General features: G+C 42.7%; 1 non-coding gene across 1 annotated transcript; it reads left to right on the top strand.

The window, feature by feature from the left end:
* The first annotated feature begins 2,942 nt into the window (after positions 1 to 2,942).
* TRNAS-GCU (transfer RNA serine (anticodon GCU)) lies at positions 2,943 to 3,022 on the top strand. The gene has a single exon. It is a non-coding gene; the product is annotated as a tRNA-Ser (tRNA).
* Positions 3,023 to 21,460: the final 18,438 nt, after the last annotated feature.

The raw sequence follows: 21,460 nt of genomic DNA, 5'->3' as shown, positions 1-21,460 counted from the left end.
TTAAGCTCTCTAATTCCGATTTTGTTAAGTATGAGTCTTTATGCAATTCAATTTTAGGTTCCTTTCCTCATGGTATTCCATCTACTGTCTCTACAGATTTAATAATTTATATTCAAGCTGTCTCTTCATCTTCTCATACAGTTTCTATTTTGTATAAGAAAATGGCTGCCTCAATTGGCAATTTATTTATTTATTTATATTTAAGTTTATAAAGCGCGCAGCTACCCGTAGGTTTCTCGGCGCTAAAACCAAATGAGAGAGGGAAAAACGAAAGAAGGGCAGTTATAGGTTAAATAACCAAGTTTTTACCAATCTGCGAAACTTGAGGTAGCTGGGTTCAGTACGCAACAAAAGGGGAAGGGAATTCCAAAGTGAGGGGGCCAGCCATGAGAAGGAGCGGCCACCCATTCTGGATTTTTTGATTCTAGGAACCAAGAACAGGTGCTGGTTAGATGATCGAAGAGTGCGGGGGGGGGCAATAGTGCTGAACTAAAGATTTAAGATAAGGTGGGGCCAGACCAGCTTTTATTCTGTGCATAAAGCAGAGAGCCTTAAATTTTGTACGGCTTTCAATGCGGAGCCAGTGCAGAGTACGTAGGGAATTAGAGGTAGGGGATGTATTGGGGAGTTTACAGAGCAGTCGCACCGCCATGTTCTGGACTGTCTGTAATTTACGAGTCACCTCTTTGCAGGCTCCCAGGAGAAGAATATTCCCGTAGTCCAGTCTAGAGGTGATTAAAGCCTGGACCACGGTTTTTTGAGTATCCTGGGGGAGCATCCAGATGATCTTAGGCAACCACTTAATGATGGTAATACAAGTGGAGGAGGTTTTAACCACATGGTTCTTCATAGATAGCTGGTCGTCAAAAATTACGCCGAGGTTGCGTGCTGTTTTAGATGGAATGGGTAGAGTGCCCATTTGTGAGGGCCAATGTTGGGGTCCCCATAGGGTGGTGTTATGGCCAAACAGAAGAAGCTCTGTTTTCCCCCCGTTCAATTTCAGTTTGTTATCATACATCCAGGCTGCGATGTTACTGAGTCCTGCGCAGAGGGATGAGGATTTTAAAGAGAGAGCTGAAACCTTTGAGGCGGGTAAACTCAAGAAGTACAGCACCAGTCACAACACCCAATACACCATTGTAAAGGGTAGTTGCAGCAGATGGACATAGGGTTTATAGCTGGCCACCATATACATTAGAAAGGTCAAAGAACCTTAGGGGTAAAGTAGTCCCTTGTGGGCGTGGGCGTGTCAAACTCCACTTGGGCGTTGGCGTGGGCGTGTCAAACTACACTTCACATTATTAGTTTGTGGGCGTGCACCGTTCTCAGAGGGGTTTGGCAGAACAGCGTTGTCTGAGGGATGTGCCACAAATAAAAAAAAATGTCCGCGTACTTCACTAGCGCGCCTTTCAGAAGCAATGTGCAAGCCCATTCACGCTCCAACTTCAAAACAAGCTGCGCCGCATCAGGCCGCGTTAATCATATATAGTGCGAACCAACCTTTGTGGGTATAAGCGTTAACGTTGTCACACTGGAAAAAAACAACATTATAATAAAAAGGGGCGCGGCTTGCGCCAGGAATTTGTGTGCACATTCACGCTCCACCTTGCCGTTCTCATGACGCGACATTACTGATATATAGTGTGCCGCTAACTTTTTAGGCGTCAGCCTTGTCATATGGGGTTGCACTACAATTAAGTTAAAAAAAAGGGGCGTGGCTTGCGGAAACATTCACGCTCCGCCTTACTGTTCTGATCACTTCTCACACGTACAAACAACAAGCTGCTCAAAACAGCCCTCACAAGCACGGGATCACGCAGGGCACTCTCAGCGTACACATGTACACACGTTAACGTGAAAGACAACGCGCGGGGCCTCAAACCAGCCCTCGCAAGCACGGAATCACGCCGGACACTACTTAAAGCTGAGGACTCACACACAACGAAGGAGCTGCAAATACGGCCCACCTAACAAGCCACATATAAACAACGCACTGCATGCAGAACCACACAAACACCTTCCAAATACATAACAAAGTGAAGGGGCACGGTCACATTAACATCAAACACAATGCACTTGCACACACAAAAGCTTAAAAACTTAAAGCTGAGGACGCACAGAGAACTAAGGAGATGCAAATATGGGACAGCTAAGGAGGCACATATAAAAAACGCTGTGAAACATTACACACATAACATTTCATGCCCGGACAACGTCGGGACGGGCTGCTAGTCTAAGTATTATTTCGACATTTTGTAATAACTAAATTTCTCTTTCTTTATCTAATGACAGTTGGAAAATTATTTGGCTTAATAGTATTTCTGGTTGACTACCTGTATCGCTTTACCAGACCAACTCTTGCATCTTATTTAATTGTTTATGGACTCCACTACGTTTATGTCATGCTAAATTGCTACAATCTGACACTTGTTGGCATTGTAAATCACATATTGGATCCTTACAACATATGTTATTTGATTGAGCTTTCATTTCTAAGTTTTGGTCTGATGTTTGGGATTTTGTGTTAAAGATTCTACCTATTTATGATGTTCTTTCTTATAAGTTACTAATTTGTAAATCGGTTGGTCTTGTGCATAATCTCAATAATTTAGAAGGAAACTTGTTTAATTTCTTAATGTCAGCTGCTTTAAAGTCCATTACTTTTTGTTGGAAAGATGTTTCAACTCTTTCAGTTCATGCTTGGTGGTCATGGGTCGTTTTTACAAGAAGAGGTGCACAATTATCTCTTACTGAGATTATTCATAATTCCAATTTTTATCAATTTGTTTGGTCACCTATAGAATATTATTTGTTATCATAATTGTATTTCTTCACCTATTATATATTCTAATGTTACATTACTGAATTATGTATACTGAAGTGTCCTGTTACCCTGGTGGCACAGTGGAGGCCGTGAATAAAGAAGAAGTTTCTCAGCTATTGACGAGGTGGCCGAGTGGTTAAGGCAATGGATTGCTAATCCATTGTGCTTTGCGCATGGGTTCGAATCCCATCCTCATCGCAAGTGTTATAAAGTATACCAGACAATAGCTGAGAAACTGCTCGGCTACACCTGGTGTTTATTTGTCCATTGAATGCTCAGTATGCACTCGCGCTCCTTCACGAAGACTGGTAATTATATTAGTAATGACCCGCGATCAGAACCACCAAGCCTTTCACGCTCGAGCGCATTAACTGTAAGGATATTTTCAATGTCTTAAATAAACGCAAAGGCAGTCTTTTCCAATGTGCAGTTTTACTTCATAAAATTTCAAATGAGAGCGCTGCTGCTGCTGCTGCTGCTGGTGACGCTTAAACATCTTGTTGAAGGAGATGACATGTCTGAAAGCCTTGAATCATAAAAGTACCATAACCTTGCGGGCCTCAAGGTTTAGCTAGTGGATGACACAAGAGGGAAGTATGGCCGCTCTCCTCCCTCACGCAGACCAGTCGTCACCAGTGTTAAGGTACTTTCATAACCTGGAATATTATTGTGGTATACCTTGTGCAACATTTTTCATCACCATTATGGCTGCACCTAATATGTCACAACCCACACCTTTTTTAAATGAGTGTGGGGAACCCAACATGCCCTGGAAAGAAGGGGTGAGAGTGTTTGAGTCATATCTAATTGCTATAGGGGGGGGAGAAATGTAGTGCTTTTAGAAGGCAACATGTCCTCCTCCACAATCTAGGCAACCGGGGCAGGAAGATATTCGACACATTACCTGAACCAGTATTGGAGGATGCATCTAATATTTACGAGGTATCGTTAATTAAGTTGGGAATCCATTTTGGGGACAAGAAAAAACATTGTACTTGAACGCCACAAATGTTTTTGTAGAGTCCAGGGAAAAGATGAGAGTATTGCTAGCTAGGTGGCAGTATTGAGGGGTCTAACTGTTCATTGCCAATTTGGGGAACATAATGATTCCCTCATAAGAGACCAAATAGTAAGATGCACTAGCAATAGCAGAATTCAAGAGAAACTACTCCAAAAACAACCTGATCTTGATGAAGCTATTGAAATAGCTAAATCCATCGAACATACAGCTAAATGCATAAAAGAAATAAGACCTAAATCCAATCAGGGAGAACATACCAATGCTGAAAGTAATTTAGTGAAATAGAGGAACCTTCAGAGGAGGGAGAAGTATTAAAAATCAAAGGGGAAAAACATTCCCAAGTGGAGAAATCCAAACACGCTGCTACTAACAAACTCAAGTGCTTCAGTTGTGGCAGCAATAACCATCTGGCCAATAACCCTACATGTCCTGCAATTTTAGCTTGGTGCAAGAAATGTAATAAAAAAGGCCATTTATCTAGGCTTTGCCATAGTCCTAGTCCGAGGTATTTTTCCCCTTCAAGTCCTCAAGAGTGAAAAGTACAGTCCATTAATAAAATTGTATTCCAAATAAAAGAGTCTGAAGCGGTCAATCACATAGATTATCCCCAATGTGAGGTCAGTATTGAAGGAAAGTTGGTAAAAATGTACGCAGACTCTTGTTCACCATTTACATTGATGAATATATCAGACTTTAAAAATATTAATGTATGTGATGAAAAGGATTTGTTGGGAGCGAATATCAATCCACGTAGCTACACAAAATAACCTATTCCTGACAAGGGTATGTTGAACTCCCACATCACCTTTAAAGACCGTTCAATCTTAGGTAAGGTTTATATTGTAGAGGAAGGCTCCAACCTACTGGGGTGGCAACACCACAAAGAACTGGGCATAATACTTAATCCCAACGGCCATGAGCAAGTTCTTTCCATGGACTCGCATAGTTCTAGTGACAAGTGGGTTAAGGATTTCCCGGAAGTATTTTCGTCAAAATTGGGACTACTTAAAAACTTCCAACACAAGATTAAACTCAAGCCTTACGCTAAACCCATCACCCATAAAACTAGGCCCATACCACACTTAATGAGTGAACCTTTAAGGGAGGAACTGGACAGACTGCAAAAACTGCGAGTTATCAGTCCTGTAGATTGCAGTGCATGGGTTTCTCCAGTAGTTATTGCTTAGAAGGCCGATAATAACGTTATAAGATTATGCATAGACCTCTGAGATCTCAATGACAACATTGTAGTGGAAAGATTCCCACTTCCCCGCATTCATGAAGCATTGAGCACCATGGGGGAGGCAAGTTGCTTTAGTGTTCTAGACTTATCAAGCGCATACCACCAGGTGGAACTTCATACTGAATCAAGAGAACTTACTACTTTCACCACTCCCTTAGGCTCCTTCATGTTCCTCGGTATGCCGTTTGAGTTGGCTTCCGCGGCTGCGGTATTTCAAAAGATCATGAAGCACATCTTGGAAGGAATCCCTCATACTATATGCTTCCAAGACTATGTTTTAATATATGGGGCCACTAGTGAGGAACATGATACTTATCTCAGGTCAGTTCTTGTGAAATTCAAAGAAGCAGGTCTCACTCTCAATGAAAAGAAGTGCAGGATCTGAGTGGGGTCTGTAGATTACTTGAGTCACTCAATATCCAAAGGTTTCCGTCCCTAGCTCAGCCTCCTGGAGGCCATAGAAAAAGCCCAAGCCCACACAAACAAGCAAGAGTTACTGTCTTTCTTGGGACTAGCTTAGTATATGGCAAAGTATGCCAAAAATGTTGCGGACATTGCTGGAGATCTCAGGGATCTCACAAAGAGTCATGCCCAATTCAAATGGTTAGAAGTACACCAGAATGCATTTGAGGCCATCAAGTCAGATATTCTTAATGCCCCGTATCTGTGTAACTTTGATCCCTCAAGGAAAACTATACTTACCACGGACGCCAGTAACAAAGGGTTAGGTGCAACCCTGTCTCAAGTCATCGCAGGCAGAGAAGGAATAGTGGGTTTCGCCTCTCGCCTCTCGCACCCTGAGCGGTACAGAAAAAACCTATTCAGTAATAGAAAAGGAGGCACTAGCCTGTTTCTGGGCCGTGAGACACTTCAAGTTTTACCTATGGGGCATTAAATTCACCATCCGAACGGATCACAAACCCTTGGTGTACATTTTCAGTTCTAAGGGGCTACCAGCTGCACACCCAGGATTGCCAACTGGGTGCTAGGGTTAGAAAGTTTTATCTTCAAAGTGGAGTTTGTTGCCGGAGACCATAACAAGGCAGCAGACTTCCTATCAAGGGCACCTTTGGACAAGGTGGAGCAGTTTGAGGTTCATGAATTCCCCATTTTACAAGTACATTCAAGTACCATTAGCAAGTAGGAATGGGCTGAAAGTATGAACAATGACCCAACTATCTGCAAATTGAAGAATCTAACTGTAAATGGGTGGCCTGAGAGTCACAAAGATGTCGATGACGAATTGAGCAAATTCTGGGAAGTGAAACATGAAATTAGTCTCAATGAAGAATTGCTCTGGAGAAAGGACAAAATAATACCCGCAAAGATCTTAATAGACAAACTTATCGATCTAGTCCATGAAGGACATTTAGGGAGAAGCCTTACAAAGAACAGACTCAGGGAGCATTACTGATTTCCCGGCATGGATTCATGGGTGGAGAGCAAGGTGAAGAACTGCTGCTCTTGCGCAAACAGTGACAAATCCAAACATATCTAGAAGGCCCCATTATCGCCGGTGTCTATTCCAAGTAAACCATGGGACAAACTGGCGCTGGATATCATAGGCCCAATCAACAGATCAGGTATGAATAAACAATTTATTTTCACTTTGACTGACTTCCATTCACACTGGGTGGTGGCTAAAATGGTCAATGATATCACTAACGAATATTTAATAGAATTCTTGAGCGACACGTTCTCCAATGAAGGTATTCCCTCTGAATTAGTCACGGACAATGGAGTACAGCTCACGTCATCAGCAATGTCAGAATTTTGGAGAAGCTCAAGATTACACATCATAAAACAGCTCTGTACTGCCCGCGGGCAAATGGCATGATCGAGAGAGTGAATAGGATGATTAAAGAGAACATGCAGTTAGCATGTGCCAACAATGTTCCTGTAGAAAGGTCAATCAGAGAGCTATTATGGGCATTTCACACGACTCCAAACACAGTAACTGGAATATCTCCTTTCTGTTCCCTCAGAAGAAGGAAGCCGAGCACCAAATTCTTCCCTTCATGGATAGGAGGTGGAGAGTGTTCTTCTCATTCGTTTGCAGAAGTTAGAGGGAAAATAGGATCTCTTCAGACCAAATATAAAGAACAGTATGATGCTAAACATGGATGCAAAGCACAAAGTTGGGCGTTTGGAGAGTTGATAATGGTAAGGAGGCCGAACATCACTGGCAATTTTGAATCAAAATACTTAAAGCCCAAAAAGATCGTAGAAGTTAAAAACAACACGGTAACATTAGAGAATGGACAGAACTGGAGCATGGACCGGTTGGCAAGGTATCGTGAACCAGGAACCCCTGCACAGGGGTCATCCTCCTGCTTCCACACCCTCCGCCTCCTTCGTAAGACCTTCAAATGGATCCCCCTCGAACACCGAAAGACAGTCACTCACGCCCTGGTCACCAGCAGACTCGACTACGGCAACGCACTCTACGCCGGAATAAACAAAAACCTCATCCGCAAGCTACAGAACATCCAGAACGCCGCCGCAAGACTGGTCCTCAACCTGCCAAAACACTGCCACATCTCCTGCGCACACTCCACTGGCTCCCCGTCGAGGCAAGAATCACCTTGAAGATGCTCACCCACGCACACAAGGCCCTCCACGGCACCGGATCAGCATACCTGAACAGCCGACTCAAATTCCACGCACCCCAAAGGACCCTACGATCAGCCCAGCTCTCCTACGCCGTGGTCCCCGCACCAGAAAGACCAGATCGGGAGGCCGCTCCTTCTCCTTCCTCGCTGCCAAAGCATGGAACGCCCTTCCGCTCCGCCTCAGACAGACAACATCGCTCCCCATCTTCGCAAGAAACCTCAAAACCTGGCTCTTCGACAGCCCCCCTCCTTGATGGAATGGAACCCGCACCCCCCCCACCCCAAGCGCCTTGAGACCCTTACGGGTGAGTAGTCGCGCTTTAACAAACCCCTGATTGATTGATTGATTGAACCCTCGGAAAGCCACCTACCAAAGGGTGCCCACCAAGAGAGTTACCAATGCTCCTAACTGGCACAAGGACTACAGGATGTATTAATCTTCTTGCATTCTTATTAAAAGGGAAGATGTGTTATAATCCATAATGTATTTATATCATATTATAGGTTGCTAAGTGTGTTATAATCTACAATGTATTTATATGCATATTATAGGTTGCTAATATCCTATTGTCAAGGTTGGGCTATGCGCTAGCACTATACAGGTTAGGGTATTTGTTTTATATATGATGTTACCTAGCACTTGGTATCTTCCTCCACCCCTCACTCTCCTTCTCCTTTGGAACGTTCCTTACCCCTGAATGCTGCTTTATAATGTTGACAGTGGCGAGACTGAACTTGAAGAGAGCAATGTACTGAAGTGTCCTGTTACCCTGGTGGCACAGGGGAGGCCGTGAATAAAGAAGTTTCTCAGCTATTGTCTGGTATACTTTATAACATATATGTTAATAGTAACTCATATATATAAGATGATATAATATGTAACCATACTCCCCCTTCCCCTTCTACCCTCTCCTTTTTTGTTATTTTCCTTTTTTCCTCTCGTTAAGCATCGAAATTTTGTTACCTTTGTATATTTTCTGATATTTGGATATTTATTTCTCTTCTTTTGATAAGGTATTATCGCTTATTTAGCATGTTTATGTATTGTCTGTTTCTGTGATATATTCTGAAAACTTAATACAATTATTTTGAACAGAAAAAAGATGGAGGTGTGCATAATAATTGATATCTTATTTTTCCCCTTTGAATCAGGTATATATGTTTATGTGAAGATTTGTCCAATTTGTGCTAGCCCGGTCCGGTATCAAGAATATACATCAGAATTTCACAATTTCAATGACAAGATCTTTTTGACGATTCCTCTGTGTGTTCTTATAACCTCTTCATTTTAGGTACTATGTGTTTGTGTACATGTGTCCTTGTGTGTGCATGTGCGCCTCTATGTGTGTGTGTGTATTTGTATGTGTGTGTTTTTTCACTAGTCAATCATATTTGAAGGCTTCAACAAATACATGCTCATTTAACTACATTTTACATTTTGATGGACGAGTTAACTTTATAACAATTGTAGCGATTGCAATATGTTTACATGTGCACTTAATTCACTGTGGACTGGATTCCCATCCTCTGACACAACATTGGAACTCTATTGAAATTATGATTTGGCAGATCTGTACATATGTTTTGTTCATCTGCTTATACATTTCATGATAATCCTGAATATAGAAATGTTGGCTTCTGTAAAATTGGTCATTCAACATGTATAACATAATCAGACACAATTTAATTACTTAAAATTTGCGTCAGTTCTAAAAATCAATGTCTCTCTTGTTGCAGAATCCTTTGTTTGTTATAAACATTCCCGGAGATATTATTACAAGCCAAATAGATTATGAAAAAAATGAGGGGAAATTGATTGCGGTACTCAACTTTCTTTTAACTTTAATAAAGCAAAAGCATTAAGTTAGAAAGGCATTTGGCTAATACTTCAAACCATACTTATAAAGACGCTGATTGTTGTGTATCATCAACGGTCAAGCATTCTTATTAAAAGGGCTAAAAATATGGTTTGCAGTTTAGCCAACTTCTGTGGTAAAGTGGCCGGATTGAAAACGTGGGCATGTGGTGTAGGAAAATGTGGTTATACACTTGCAGAGGGTATTGGGAAAATGTACATAAAAATAAATGAGCACAAATTAGTAAGCTCTTCTCTTTACAACACATACCTTATAATTGGGTATTATTTTAAAAACTGCCAATAATTCATTACATATCACCAAAATGACATTTCAAATAAAACATCTATCACTACTTTAAAAACTAGACATTAAAATGTGCTATTTAAAAGTGTATGCACATAAACCTGAAAGTATGTAGGGTTTAACTCATCAGCGAAAGACTGTAAAACATTGAAAATTGAAACAACCAGGTATTTTCCAAGCACAATAGGCAAACGGATATCCTTGTATGTTTGAATTGGGTGAAATCAAACAACTTGTAACATGTTCACAAATGTAGGTAGCAAGGGTAATGATAAATATAAAAATGAGGACAGACAACAAAAGATGAGCCATATTTACAATCTTAAATAGTTGTACATTTAACTGTGTGTTTTCGTATAACATGAAATAAAAATGTTTGCATGGAAAGAATAAAAAGTAAGCAGCTTATCATATTGGAAAATGCTAATTTAAAACATCGATTGTGAATCAAACTTTGGAAAATATAAAATAAGTGTACACACTTCACATCTGACAATAAATTCATCTACTGAAAAATCAAATAACAGAGGACTGTGATTCTTGTAAGGAATGTTATATGGTATGAACACTTTACATGTAAGCTTTAAAGCTAAACGCATGTAGATTTAAAAGTTCTTTATTTTCTTATTGCAGATGACAATCAAATTTCTCCAAAAATAGGAAGAGTTAAATAGATATGAAGCAGAACTTGTACTGATGAGAGGATACTTCCTAGACTCCGATGAAGATGAAGTAGATGAAGTGCAAACATGGAAAAAAAGTGAAGGGACGCACTGAAATAACATTTTTGAAAGATTGTCTTGTTCATTTTTTTTATTTAACTTTTTATTTGCGACTGCATAATATTTCATACATCTTATCATTTTCATCGTTTACGAAATACAGTCTTTTTAATTTTCGCCCCTAACATTCCCCAACCGGCTTAAATGATAGCGGCTTGGCAATTACAGTGTCTGAAGAAATCAGAAAAAAAGAGTCTTATAGTCTTTGTATGAAATGTGCGAGAAAGCATCAATTAGGTAATCATCATTATGCACAAAAAAATCAGAAGGAGGAAGCGTAGAGGTTGAGACAGAATCAGTATCAGTATTGATTCAGAATCAGAATCAGTATTGATTACTATCTTCTATCACACCGCTATTTAGATTATTGACTTTTTATATAAAAAAACACATGACCTATGGGTCTTCTTTCCTACCAGTGTGATTGGGTGTATGAATGCGTTGAGTCACGAATGTATGGATGATGAATGAATCAATAACCGTCTCCATTTGGACGGGTTTTTGGACAAATACGTCGGGCATAGCGCCCATAATTAGGAGGTGCACATTGACCAATGCACAACAAACGTGACAAAAGAATTGGCAGAAATTAAGCTAGATCCTGCTAAATCAGTAACGATTGTGACCTCACAATATTGATGTACATCGAATGAACAGAAGTGAAAATACAAATATGCTTGTGCTTTCTTTCCCTTTTTTTTCCTTTTCATTTACAGAGACCACTGGTCACTTCCTTTTGGCACTAATCCTTGGTGCTTTGCTTCACTAGGGCCAGCTCATGCCCCGAAGCATAAATATTCAGCTTATTTTTGCTGATATATTTATAGGACAGTAGGCATATTACTGTAGAACTGAGCTTTTTCCTAGTAGGGATCACCGAAAGGTCCTGATGAGTAGGCAGTTGGGGACTGCCTATGAAACATGTCGACTTGGTAGTTAGTAATCACTCTACCTTTTATTCCCCTTTTTAACATTTCCAGCTAGAGATACCAATAAAATGTATTTGTTCTACTAGCCAGGGAATTTTTAATTTTTTCAATTTTTTCTATTTTTCTATTTTTTGGTGCATTCACTAGTAAGATCCCTACACTTCACTGACACCACTACACCTACACATAGATCTGTCACACTTACAGTGCTCCCGCGTAGTCCGTCTGGTCGTAGCACGCCCCGCCCCGTTATAGGGACGGGAAGACCCCTATGATGAAGCATGACACTAACGGATTTTTTTAGTGTGTGAGGGGTATTTTAACAAAGCACACGTGCTCTCATCTTTCCACCGCTAAGAGAGAGCCTATCATTTCACAATAAAAACATAAAACCATAAAATATCTGACACCTCCACATATTGATAGAATCCCTATGTTTACTTGAATCATCATTATGCAACACATCATGTTATACACAAGCTGTATATTGCTGATCGTATAATAGACTAAGGGGCATATGTAGGTAATCCAGAATTAGCGATTCTGTAAATGCGATTCGCAGAATTTTTTGCAATAACTGATTTTGCGATTCCTTATTAGCGAATTTGCTATTAAGGAATCGCAAAAAACGGGAAAGTGCAATTCAGGTGCAGGATGATGACATCACAACCAGGAAGTGTGAGTCTCCATGCTGCACCTAATTGCCTGCACCTGTTCCTGAGTCAGTTGCTGGCTGAGAGACAGAGTGGAGGGTGTGTGTTACTTGCTCAGAGCACAAACTGGAAAAAATGGATCCAAATGCTGCTGAAAATGAAGGGGGAGAGAAGCAGGCTGAAGAAGTTCCCAGGAAAAGGGCCCTGAAATTTTCTGAAAGGGAATTAGAGGTCCTAACAGAGGAGGTGGTGAGGAACCATGATCTACTATTTGGTAAAGCCTCACTCCGTGTGCCTGAAGCAAGGAAGAGGAAGATATGGGGAGAAATCCAGGACAAAGTAAATGCCATTGGTGTTACCCATAGAACCACCGACGTTCTCTGGAAGCGGTGGTATGACATGAGGCAGAGGTCGAAGGAGAGGGTTGACACGAGATTTGCAGAAGCCAAAACAACAGGAGGTGGAAGCTCCACAACACCAGAGCCGACGCCCATGGAGGAGTTGGTGGAGTCAACTCTAAGGCCAGAGGCAGTGACGGGCGTGGCTGACTTGGACAGCTCTGAAGGCAGAGACCCAACTGAAGGTAAGATGCATGCCCATAACACACAATGCATTGCCATCCCACTCATTCCCCAAAACTTAAATGCACAAACAGGAATCCGGTCCATGATTACAGTAATACCCAGTGAAGCATTATGGGAAATGTAGTCGAATGTCATCTACATAGGGGCAGCTAGTCAGACAAATGACATGTATGTAACAGTTCAAAATAGAAAATGAACAGTACCCCAAAATATACAAGCAGGCATGTAAATAGTGTCTGAATAAACTTTATACCTCCATGAAAAAAAATATTTTTTAAACACAACTCATGTGTGTTTATTTTTTATATTAACAGATACACCAACTACCCAAGCCGCTATTGCACCAGTGGAAGTGTCCGCCTCAGCAGAAGATCAGGCAGGGCTGGAGAATCAGAGTCCCACTACTGACACACCTGCAATACCAACAAAAAGGCGCAAAACTGTCCCGGCAATAATCCCAATGAATTCAGGATCCACAGATGCTGAAGATGAGCCACAGCCTGATGTATCGCCTAGGACTTTTCAGGGCACAATGCAAACCAGTACACCAAACATTACTGTGAGTGGAGCCACAGAGAGGGCAGGGAGGGACACCAGCAATGCCACCGCCATTACGGAGTCTGTTTTTGCAGGGCTGGAGGGACAAATGCTTCAAGTGCAGCGCCTGCAAAGTAACGGCATAGCGTCAATTAAACGACAACTGGGATAGCACAATAGGCACATGTCTGAGATGAGAGTGGGCATCATGCGAATTGCTACAACAACAGAGGCACATTTGAATGAAACCAGAGCTGCTAGCCAGGCCCAGGGCAGTGAGCAACGACGACTCACATCACGGCTAGACCAATTTGCCCGGGTTGTGAGCCGACAAGCAACATCAATAGCCATGCTTTGCAGGAGAACAGTTAGCATGCAAAATGCTATGACACACTGCTGTCAAGATGTTGCGTGGAGCCTTGTGCAGGTCACACATTCCCTTGACCAGCTATGTGCAGCTCTAACAGGGGGCATAGTTACGCCAGCAAGCATTGACACAGATGGGCTATCGAGCCGTAGTACACCGACACCACCAATGCCAGCTGAAAGGTGTAGGAGTGGGCGTCAGGGAAGAGGTGTGGAGCACTGCACTGAAAACACAGACCAGGGTGACGGTGCAACATCAAGGCGTTCACGCCGTACATGAGGCAACATAATGCACAATGGAATGTTGTAAAGAAACACATCCCATGTGGACTCCAGTAAAAGACATATTGGCATTGTGTGGAAAAGAACTGGTACAAGTTTTTGAGTTACACATACATTGTGACACATTACTATTCCTGCATTTAAGGAAATACATTTTGTTTTTTGCAAACAACATTGATCATTGTGGTGTATTCTCTTATCTAAAAGTAATTATGTGTGATGTCATCACGTCGCATGCGCCCAGCAGCTGCCCCAGCTCCTCCTGCATGCCTCCGTTGGGGGGCTTGTCCATCCTCATCTGATGTGTCGGAGTCAGTCAGTTCCACGGGGGTGCCCTTCTTGATGGCAATGTTGTGGAGCATAGCGCAGGCCACCACTATTTTGCAGCATGTTTCTGGACTGTACTGAAGAGTGCCTCCACTCTTGTGGATGCATCGGAAACGGCTTTTGAGTATCCCAAATGTTCTCTCAATAGTGCCTCTTGTGGATCTGTGGGCGTTGTTGTATCTCCGCTCTGCTGCATTGGTAGGATTGAGGTAGGGAGTGAGAATGAACTCACGCACAGCATAAGCACTGTCTCCTACATGAGAGTAAGAAAAAAATGTTTAGTGAGATGCAGCAAGTTGTAGTAATTCCTAATAATGTTTGTGTATGCCATGAAATTACCTAGCAGGTATCCCTCTCAAAATACTCCATTACTTAGTCTGCCGTGTAAGGCACAGTGTCTGAAGATGAAGGAATCATGGGTGCTTCCTGGGAATTTTGAAATGATATCGGTAATGAGATGTTTTGCGTTGCACACTACCTGGATGTTGATAGAATGGTAGGATTTTCTGTTTCTGAAAACATACTCATTGTGTGATGGGGGAGAGTGCAACATGTGTCCCATCTACACAGCCAATCACATGTGGAAATTGGGCAATTTGATAAAAATCAAGTTATGTCTGATCAAGTTCCTGCTGTGTGTTAGGAAATGTAATGTGGGCATGCATCCTCCTCATCATGGCATTGAGGAAAGCATGGAAGAAACGCGAGAGTGCGCTCTGGGACACCCCTCCCACTGTGGCAATTACCCCCTGGAAATTCCCAGAGGAGGTGCAGTGAGCACAACACCTGAATGTGTGGGGCAATGGTGTGGGCCCTGTGTGTGGGGTGCTGAAGCATGGGTGTGAGCTCCTCTATCAACTCCAGAATACTGTCTGGATGCAGCCTGTAGTGCACATGGATGTCCTCCACAGTGCATTGGAAGAGGGTGATGCGTGCTCTGTAAATCATCTCCTGGCGTCTTCCTCTCTCTTCATCCTCACAAATACACAGCCTCCTGGCTATTACATAGAGCCCAGCCATTGTGAGAAACCACAGATGCATCATGGGGCACTTAATATAGGTAGCATCTGGTTACCACCTGGCCAGAGTTGCTGGTAATTGTGAAGTGCAAAATTGCGAATTTCGTAAAATCGCAATTAGCGAATTTTTCTTACATATTATTTTGCGAATTCGCATTTTGCATAACGGTATTTACGCAATTACAGATACGCATATTTGCGAATTCGCACATTTATTCGCAAAATAGTTTTTCACATTTTTGCTAATCGCAAATTTTGCCATTAGCTATTTTGCATGCGACTTTTCTTTCCTACATAGCATTTCACGGATTTGCATTCGCTAACGCATACATTTGCAGAATGTAAGCGTTTGCGAATCGCAAATGGCTACCTACATATGCCCTAAGACCGTGATCCGTCTCACCCCCCCCCCCCGTCCTGTACGTCTCCTGGCACACCAAATCCAACGGGTAACACTTCATGCCGTAGATAACGAGCTATCTTGGTATATCGTGCAGAATCACTTTAGGTACTACCTGCGCATTTATGTGATCCTGTGCCCTTATACTGCATGCTCCGACACCCTCTAATAGGTCTTCCTTTTACAGCCCATCAACCTACGATGGCCCCAATTCCATCTCTTCCAGTTCCAATAACATAAGTTTCCAATCTTGTGCAATTGGATACTTCCGCTGTCCTCTCTCCTCCTCCCGGCGTAAGGCCGCACCTTCCGCCCCGCCCCATCTCAACAGGTCAGATTGCCACACTGCTATTCCAGGAGTTCTGGGGGACTTCCATCTCATTGTTAAAACTCTAATCGCTAGCAACAGAGCCAGGTCTAAGAATTTCAATTGAGCCTTATGGTATTTAGAAGGTTAAGATGCCCCACCAAGCAATACAGCGCATCCTCTTGCACCGGCAGGGCAGTGACTGTGTGTAGTATATGGCAGATTTCCCCCCAATAACTGCGTATCGTGGGCATGCCCAGAGCATGTGAAGAAGGCCAGCCTCATCTGCCTTACAATGAGGACAATGGTGGGGAGAATCCGGGAATATTCTATGTAACCTTTGGGGGGTAAGGTACGCCCTATGCAACACCATAACCTGGATACATTTAAATGTAACGTTCCTGGATACTTTCCTGGGGTGCTCAAGGACAACCTTCCATGCCTTATCCGATAGGACCTCCCCAGTGTCTTGTGTCCAGGTATCTCTAAGTGTGGTGAAAGATTGTCTTGTTCATTACATTGAAAAGTGTAATTGTATGTTTATGTCAAATGGTGTATAGTATTACATGTTACTTTACTAAAAGAATTATTATGAAAAATATTTAATGACTAAAATATAATATGTATACATTTTTACTGTTGGTTAATTAAAAATAAAGGCTAAAAAATGGAGGTATTTTTAGTAATGAGATAAAAATACAATGAAGATGACCGTTTCTGTTCCATTGCCGGATCCATGCCGTGACGTATTCGAAAGGAGACGCGCTATCCTTAGGTGCTACGAGAAATCTATTATCGAGGGACTTCATATGACTCTGGGCCCACTGTCCAGTATCGGGGACTGGATCTTCGACTTCCGGGCTGTTAGTACCAATTTCCGGTGGATATTCATTTTTCCTCGATTCGGAGGATGTTCTCGCCTGAAGGCATATCTTAGAGTGTGCACACAAACATCTTAGATTTAACCATTGCTGTGAATGAAAATCTTTTCCTATTACGAGTCCGATTCAGCCCTCCAGTGAAGTACATTTCTCATTATGTGTACCGCCATTTAGTTCCCTGTCTGAAGATAGGGATATTTTCTAAAAACCCTGTACTAGGATGTGAAGTTGACGCCCTGAATTGATTTCGCCACGCAATCCTTATTGATTTAAATTAAGTTTTTGATATTGAACTCTTTGATATATTTCTGATGTTCTGAGAAGACACTGAAGAAGCTGCATATATATATGTGCGCCCTGAGGAAGGATTGGTGAATATCGGTCCGGTTCAGAAACGCGCGTCGGCGCTTTTTTCCTGTTTCCTTTTTGCCTTTTTCCTTATGTGTTTGATCTTTTTGTATATATATGAATGTTAATGTTTTGTAATTATTCTGTGTTATTTGTATATATTGTCGAGTGGTATGATTGATGATGGTTTGGATGGGGGTGATTGGTGTGTGTATTGAAGTTATGAGAGGGCGTTTTTCACATATGTTTTGAAATGTAAATAGAATTTATACCGATGTCCTTAATTTTTGTTTAATCTATGAATGAATACTTTGAAAGAAATAATAATAAATTGATATATGTTTTTCAAATGAACATTCTCTGTGTGGGACAATGATAATGTTTTGAACCAAAGATTAGAGTGTTTACCTTTTTATATACTTCTAGGAGAGGTTCTTTTGTTGTTGATTACGATATTCTTTGTCATGCCTATTTTAATTATGCTTCATTTCACATAGAATATTATTAAACAATTCCAAAAAAGAACATCTTTTCATAAACAATCAGAAATATATTGTACATCATTTTTGGTTTGAGGAACATAGAAATCAAAATGACTACCATATAGTGCAATTTTAAAAGTTGGATTCTACATCAACTACAATTTCATGTTATTATTATTTTTTTTAACTTTATTTATGGTTTTATCAACACAATACACAGTGCAGGTAAGGCTGTACACAATCATTAGAATAGTGAAGGAAAAATGGATTGCAGTAGGTTAGAATCACAGCATCTATTATTACTCGGCAGTCATAGTATTAGACATGGTTATCTCCGGAACATCAGGTAATTCTACTCATCTCAGCTATCACTCAATCATTACTATCGATATGTACATTATAAGTGACGTATTCAAAAGTACATCCTATCGCAAGCCCATATTCCTCTCCCGTACATCCGTGTAACATCCAATATCAGCTACACTAACTATCAGTCAACGGTAGTCACAACACAGTATTTCGGATCCCAGCATAACCCAACATGAATTTAAGGGGTGGTCCCACCCTCAACCCGTGTATTGATCTCAGTGTCACTCGATGCCTCTGTGATGCTTAACAAATATGTTTGAATGGGTCCCCAGATATCCCTAGGTCTGCATTTTGGTGGTAGTGTATCAGCATAGACAGCCTGTTGTTCCTGACAGTATGTGAGATCTGCTAACCACTCCTTAAATTTTGGTGCTCGGCCTCGGCCCCATCTGCAGGCCACCCTGCATTTGGCAAGTAACAATGCCACATCAAACAGTTTCCGATGTTTTTTAGGAATCTGCCCGGTATACCCCAACAACATAATCAGTGGGTCTCTGTCATAGGGGTGTCCCGTCATGGCCTGAAGAGCCTCATGTACTTCCGTCCAGTAGGCCCATACACCCGGGCATTCCTATGCCAAATGCATGAAGCCTGCTCCTTCTGCCTTGCATCGCAGGCATTTATCATCGGCTGCCAAGCGATATCGTAGCTTCAGTGCTGGTGTGTAGGAGAGCCGTTGCAAGAACTTAAAATGTATCACTTTTAGCGGACAGCTCGCCGATATACGAGCGGTCATGGCACAGCAGTAGCCCCACTGATCATCCGTAATGTCCATTCCAATATCCACCTCCCATTTCCTGCGAGCCGGGCCATCCGTCTCGGGGCCGAGTGTTCTTATGTCCCTGTAAATCCTCGACACAAAATGCACATCAGCCCCAGAGCGTAGCATCCTATCCAATGGGGCAGTCGGCACTGGTTCAGTTGGATAATCTGGCAGTAACGTCCTCAGACCCTGGGACAGTCGGATATAGTAAAACACTTCAAGTGGGGTGGGCTGTGCTTCCCGGAACAATTGTTCCTTAGTACGAAGCTTCCCATCCAGAAACAAGTGTCCCCACCTCGATACCCCGAGTTTCCTGCACATCACCTGGAACCACTTTTCCTGCAGTAGAGGCATAAGCGGATGATAAGTAAGGGGCATCAGCGGCGAATATAGCAAAGTCACTTGTAATTTATTCGCTACTCGTCGCCAGGCATCAATTGTGCAAGCCACAGTGGTGGGCTTAGTGTCTATCGCCGTGACCGGTCCATATATTAGGCCGGATAATGGAAGTGGGTGCGCTAACCAGTCCTCCGCCGCCAGCTGCGGCATGTACGGCGTTGGGGCCATCCAGTGGTACGCATAATGTGCCTGCGCGCTCATGTAATATATCTCGAAATCGGGGACGTCGAATCCACCCTTATCATACGGGAGTATCACCGTAGTCCACTTAAGGCGTGGCTGTCTACCCCCCCAGAATAGCCGCAACAGCTCCGACCGTAGCGTTGCAAAGAAGAAAGCGCCTGGATAATAGGGCACGTTCAGAAATAGGTAGAGGAAGCAAGGCAAAATAACCATTTTTATGAGTGAGGCCCTACCTACCAAAGACAGTGGTAGGAAAATCCAGCGTGTAACACTGTCTGTCAGTTTAGTGATCGCAGTCCTATAATTCAACCTTAGTGTCTCATCTTTATCAGTGGACACCTGTATTCCCAAGTATCTAAGGTCCGAGCTACACCACTGTAGCGGGTAGTCAAGTTGAAATTCTTTAACGGCGGCCATAAGGGGAAAAAATTGCGATTTACTCCAGTTTATCTGAATGCCTGACATTCCACCGAACACCACGAATTCTTTCAACAGGCGATTGAGATGTGTTTGGGGATCCTTAACATATAGTGTCAAATCGTCTGCATATAGCGATATTCCCAACTGCCGCTGGAAACAATTGAAAGCACTCGCTTTATGTAGTTGCCATATGCGGCAAGCCAATGGCTCGATCACCACAGCGAATAGCAAGGGGGAAAGGGGGCAACCTTGCCGGGTGCCTCTCGTGATCGGGAGATGTGTGGATAGCCGACCATTATTCAGCACCCTGGTGGTAGGTTGCGTGTATAGCAATTGGATCCATGAGACAAATAATTTAGGAAAACCCATTCTATGTAGGATGTTGAATAAGAAGTGCCATTCAACCGAATCGAATGCCTTCGTGGCATCCAGAAACACAGCTGCCACCGGTAAGTCCGGCGCAATAGTTTGGATCAATGAAAACATGGTGCGCAGATTGTTGCTTGTGGGACGGCCCGGGACGAACCCCGCTTGGTCCGGTAGCGCTATTGTAGTCATGAGCAAGGTAAGACGCTTGGCCAACACCTTGGCCAATATTTTAGCATCAAAATTCATAAGGGACAATGAGCGATACGAATCACAGCTCCCAGGTTCTTTCCCTGGTTTCAAGAGGGAGGTAATAACCACATCCCGCATCGAGCCCGGTAAAATACCGATCTCCAAGGATTCTTCCTAAACTTCCTTAAGAACAGGCGCCATTATATCAATGTAGTGTTTGTAGAATTCTGCTGGCAGTCCGTCACTGCCCGGTGCCTTGCCATTTTATAACAACATAATCGCCTCTCTAACCTCCTTTATCTCCAGGGGGGCCGCCAAGAATTGCCTGTGAACATCACTGAGCCAGCAGAATGCTATGTCATCCAAGTACTTATCAGAGCCCTCAACTGAGTGTCCCTGAGTCGCGTACAGAGTACTGTAGTGAGCCCGAAACGCCTGTAAGATACCCTCCGAGTACCGGCAGTGTACCACCTCCAATGTAGTGATCTCTTGCACTGTGTTACCAAATTTAGGATTTTTAATCAGTTCCGCCAGAGCCCGCCCCGGTCTCTCACCCTCACAATACCTACGGGCCACCCAATGCTTCCCCTTGAACTTCACCGCTCTGTGTGCTTCTTCTTCAAATTCAGACAGCTTTTGTCTGAAGGCCTTATGTAATCCCATATCGCCATTACCTGCCATACGTTCTTCCAGCGCTTTCAATTCCTTCTCCAATTTGCAGATAGTACCCCTAATATCTCGAAGCATCCCACAGCTTTTAGATATACAGAACCCCCTTACGGTGACCTTAAATGCCTCCCATATTATCTCAACGCTGTCCACTGATCCTTTATTGCTTGGGAATATTTTTTTAATTTCCTCTCCCAGTTCCGCATCCAACAGCGCTGTGGGTTGCAATCACAACGTGGGTCTAACTCCATCAACCCCTGGAGGTTTGTTTCAGTTGTACTAAGACCGGGCAGTGATCAGAGTAAGCCCTGGCTAAGTGTAGGGCCCCACCCATATCGAC

The sequence above is a fragment of the Lissotriton helveticus genome, chromosome 4_1 (genome assembly GCF_964261635.1).
Source record: "Lissotriton helveticus chromosome 4_1, aLisHel1.1, whole genome shotgun sequence".
Taxonomy (NCBI): domain Eukaryota; kingdom Metazoa; phylum Chordata; class Amphibia; order Caudata; family Salamandridae; genus Lissotriton; species Lissotriton helveticus.
This window is presented reverse-complemented; position numbering and strand designations above follow the sequence as displayed.